This window comes from Hakea prostrata, chromosome 8, assembly GCF_041222555.1.
Source record: "Hakea prostrata isolate BN-2017 chromosome 8, UWA_Hpros_2, whole genome shotgun sequence".
NCBI classification, from domain to species: domain Eukaryota; kingdom Viridiplantae; phylum Streptophyta; class Magnoliopsida; order Proteales; family Proteaceae; genus Hakea; species Hakea prostrata.
The window spans coordinates 39,165,520-39,170,668 of NC_142607.1; the positions used below are offsets into that span (position 1 = coordinate 39,165,520).

A 5,149-nucleotide genomic window follows, 5' to 3' on the forward strand; every position below is an offset into this window, starting at 1 on the left:
TTGGATACCCTTCCATCACAACTACATCACATTGTCCACCATCATAATATAATCATTCATTCTATATCATAAAGTGATAAAGTATACAAACAACATCATTTACAACATACATTCAACTATAATTCAAAGACTTTTCCAACTACAATAAGTTATATGATCAATGAATAGTATAAGAAAGATACAATTTATCATATAGCATGTCATTACATATAAATAAGATAGTGTGTCCTTACCTATAATTATGTACAAGCTTACTAGAATGTAATTAAACTTCACCCACAACACTTCCAGTTAATACAAAGGGATACCTAAACATAAGGTTGCAAAAAACATTGAAGACATGAGCCAAGTCAGAGCAAGACAAACTTCACAGAGTTACTGTGACCCAGCCGGTCGCTTGGGGCGGTTGGTTGGGTCAAGCGACCACCCCTGTTACAGACAGTCTACAAGTCGGAAATTCTGGTTTTTTATCTCTCAATTTTAATCCGATTTTGGGAAGATTTAAATCCGAATTTTGTCCTTGAGAAGTCTTCAACACAAGCACGAAGCAGCAATCCTAAAATTCTAAAGATTCATAATTCAACTCGTCTCCTTTGATTAGATCAATCCTTTATTCAACTGCAAGGATCCGTTTTCGGATAGGATCTTCTCAAAATCATTGATAGGGACAATAATCAATACAATTTAGCCACCACCAACAAAAGGGGAATAGATCTACACAGTTCCAAAAGATGAGGGAAGAGAATGGAGTGAGTGAAGATCACTAGCTTACCTCTTCAAGATTCGCAAAACAGACAAAGGATTGATTCTACTTCGTAATCCACACTTCTCTCACCTTCCACGTGTTCTTTGCCTCCTAACTGTCCACAGCAGCAATCTCGAGTAAAATGATGAGTAAAAAGTTCGGGATTTGGTATATATACGGAATAGAAGACAAATTAGGGCAAAACCATGCAAGCAGACTGCTGGAGGTCGCTAAGGCGCTTGATTGGCCAATCAACCGCTTTAAGCAACCGCCCCCTAGTACTTTTCAATACTTTGGTGCTTTGCTCAAGGGGTTGATCCCCAACTCAAGCCTAACCGTATACAACATCTGGGGGTGATCTTACCTTCAATTCAGGTATCTTCAAACACCTTGACTGGAAATCCACTTTCCCAGTAAGGCAAGTTCTTCATCAAGAGAATACAGATTCATGGACTCAGGATATGGATCATGGACTTCAATCCGGATACTCCACAATTTATTCCGGTTTGACCTTCGTGTTAACAACCTGTAATACGGATCCCAAGTTAGAAATACAAAGGTTGTTACAGTAAGTGTGTTATTTTTCTTCTAATCAAAATTCTAATCATGAACCAATCAGATTGCTTCATACCGTGGCTCCTCATGGGGCTGTTGATATACGGTGAATGCAACTCTAGAATTTAGTGGAATGCTTCTCATTTTTGGGTATTTGGAGCTCGTCCTTTATTTTTATTTCTTTTGCTCTAAAATCTTGTAATTGTCTAAACCACTTAAACACCATGGTGTTGTTATTTTCAGTATCTTTGAGATTCATAAATTTAAAGACCTCTTGGTGTTAGGTTACTAGAGATACATTAATTAGATTAATGATGCATTCCCTTGAAATGCACGATTATATACATCATTCTTTAACTCTTGACACTAAAACCTTTTTCTTTTCCTTTGTTGGATTAAAACATTTGTATTACAATATATGTAAATGTTCTTCAAGAGATGTTGAGCATACACATTTGGCTTTTGACTTGTAAGTGTATACTAGAGTTTGTTATGCATGGAATCATACATAAATTTTGATATAGCCATCAAGCCTAAGCTTTGGGAACTTTGACGCTGTGAAGCGATTCTTCTTAGTTGGCTACACAAACACTCCACAAAGGAGTTTGTTAGGTAGGCAACAAATCTTGTATGGGTTCTATAGAGGTATCTCAGATAGGAGTGTAGATATGTTTATCGTACATCGTCATGTATTGGATCAAATGACATCTTGTAAGCTATAGTATATATACCCATGATGTATTTGCTTCTTCCCTCTTTTGTTTTACTTTTTACTTTCAGTTTTGGCAGCATTGAACTTGCTACGAAGTAGGTTGATCTACCTTTCTTCCCTAAACATCAAACCCTAATAACTTTGAATCTATCCCTTAGACTTAGAGTCCCACCTCCTTCCATCAAACATAGTAGCACCATCTTTCCTTCACTCAACTTTATTGGCTTTATTGATGAGGTTATCATCATTTTTTGGATGAATTCATCATCATTTCATTATGCATTCAATTTGTACGTAAGGAACTACTGTTTCTTATGTATACTTAATCTTTTGATGAAATATTGGAACTGATTGTGACTTGTAAAGCTGATCAATATATGGGTAGCTAAAATCTCAATGATCACTATTGAAATTGCTGGAGATTTGTTTGTTACTGCTTCAGGTTGTCAAGGAAATTGGTCATAAGATTGTTGCTCCAACTTTCATTTGGGGTTTTGAGCAAGTGTTGAAAATGAATATTTTTTATTGTACAAAAGATAAGGAAGCAAATGTTCACTGGTGTACGGGTGATCTCTAAGACTTTAGAACTCATAGTATATCAATTAATGACTTCAGAATTCATTAAAAAAAATAATGTTTAATATGATTGTTTTTTCAGTTGTTTTTTTCAAATTTACACTTACTTGAATTTTCCTTTTTCTTCTTTTAATTTTTTTTCCCATATATTTCTTTTCTTTTTCTTTTTTTCGGTAAACTTTTTCCCATATGTTTCTACTGTGCGATTTTTACTAGTATTCATAAAATGCACGTTGTTTATTTATTGATTTCAGAAATTAGTTACATCAGCAACAGAAACAAAGATAAAGGAAAAAGATCAATGTTGACATTCCTGACTAGTTTGGGTTAAAAACCGAAGAGAGAAAGACAAGCAGAGGAGAGAAAACTATTCACAAACTTAAGGCACATTCTCCTCTCACTGGATGTGAACCCATACCCCTTCACTGGGTATATCTTGATGAATCACATAGAGAAGATAAAACCCAGAAGGTGCCAAGAAAGTTGAATTCGGAGCCCAAGCAACTATGCTATATGAGGTTTTCGACACAGGCAACACACGCCCAATATTCAGGACCAACACCCTCTGGTTCATGGAGTAGGAGTGTGTTGTGAAGGATGGAGACACCAAGGTTACTTGTACTCTCTTCTTATCCACCTTTCTCATACCTGACACCTTAAACTGTATTCTTAATCGTTGCCCATACCTTAGCTTCGTATGTGAAATCGGGGCAGTGATCGTCGGCCGGATTCCGGCGTATTCCGAATCCAAATAAGGAGGTGAGAATGCCTCCAAGCTTAATTCCGTCGGATAAAGAACACCGGTGAACTCGTACCGCTCATGAGGATTGCTTCCTCCTACTACAACTCTACCATCACGTAGTAATATTGCAGTGGAGTGGTACATACGTGGAATGGTAGTAGGGTTTAGTACTTGGAACCGAGTGGACTCATTCGGGTTATCGGGTTTGTAAAGCACCGGGTAGAAAACTGGATCTCTACCCATTTCCCAACCAGCAACCCCTCTTGCAGCACCATTGATGATCAAGACTTGGCCATTGGGAAGCAAAATCATGTCTCCCATCACTCTAGCAAGGGGCATTGTTTCTATAGTCCATGTCGGATTTGGGTCAGAAATTTTGATCCTTCCACATGTCTTAAGTGCTCCAATGAACTTCCCAGAGTTAGCTTGTTGGATTGCTCCTCTTGGAGCTCCTCCACAGACGAGAACCTCAACATCCATTGCTGAGTTGCTGAGCTTTAGGGGAAGCAGAACTGAGGAACCTGTACTTGGGTAGTTCCTAGCATTGCCGTCTGGAAGTTGTGGAAAGGTTTTGACGACTGAACTAGTTTTGTAGTTAAACAAGATTGATTGGTTGTTGGCGAAGATGAACAAGTTGCCATCAACATTGAGGTGAACAAAAGGGTAGAGATTGTCTTCGTATATGTCACTGGTTTGTGATAGAAATGGCAAGGAGAAGACCTGATTAGTAGTTGGAGATTTTGGGTAGAACTCGTAATTGAACTCCTGACGACCACCAATCACGATGATCCTTCCATCAGGTAAAATGTGGTTGGTGGCGTACCAACGTTTAACATTGAGTCCATTAGGGATCTCTTGCCAGTCACAAGCATCACAGGGTTGGAACTTTCTGATAACACGTTCGCCGTCGTTGGATCCACCTGTCTGGATTAGGATGCCGTCGGCAGTGACAGCGCCAGAAGAGCACCAAGTATCAGTTTGCACCGTGAGAGCTCGTACGGAATTATTAAGTACGTTGTACTCAACAGAGTGAGCAGTGCAATCGTGCTTGAGGGCTTGATCATTTGGGTCATCACGGCATCTCCCATTGGGCAAGGAGATATTGGAATGGCCGAAGTCAGTTCGATCAAAGATGATAACTCGATCGTTGTTGAGCATCTGCATGTGCATGGCTGAAATTCCTATGCTTTTAAGGAGAAGCTTCCATTGGCCTTGTGGAGCTGCAGATGTGAATGCTATTGAATTGAGAATGGTGATAAGAACGAAGAAGAAGAAGAAGGAACTGAGAAGTGTAGGAGAAAGAAGAGCCATGAAGGGTTCTGGGTTTTTGCTCGACGGGTCGTATGTTGAATTTTCTTTGCTCTGTGTGGAATATGCATGGGTTTGTCCAGTTTAAATACTGTGTAGAGAAAACCAAACTGCAAGGAGCAGTTTTAGTTTTGTCTTTGTCATAAAATCGACAAGGAATTTGGGAGTTGGTGGCTGCTTCTTTCTCTGACTTCTATGCAAATGATTGGTTCATCACTTCTCTGCTTCTTTAATTTTTTTTCTTCTCCACGTTGTTAAATAAACAATTCTCTTTGGTAGTTGGAACTTGGAAGATAAGAATAGCATCAAGACATTGACTGCGTGAGTTGATATGCTTTCTTTCTTTAATGTATTAATTCATCCACTCAACAACAGCAGAGATATAAGTCTCTTAATTTCTACCCAAAAAAAATAGTCTCTTAATTTGAAGCAGGTAGTTTAAACTTGGACTTAGCAATGAATCTCATGTATAATGCATTAATTGCGACTAAAATCTATCCCTTTGCAACTG

The 5,149-nt window shown here is 38.6% G+C and overlaps 1 pseudogene; it reads right to left on the reverse strand.

The window, feature by feature from the left end:
• Nucleotides 1-2,985: 2,985 nt before the first annotated feature.
• On the reverse strand, nt 2,986-4,678 carry LOC149007822 (aldehyde oxidase GLOX pseudogene; annotated as a pseudogene).
• Nucleotides 4,679-5,149: the final 471 nt, after the last annotated feature.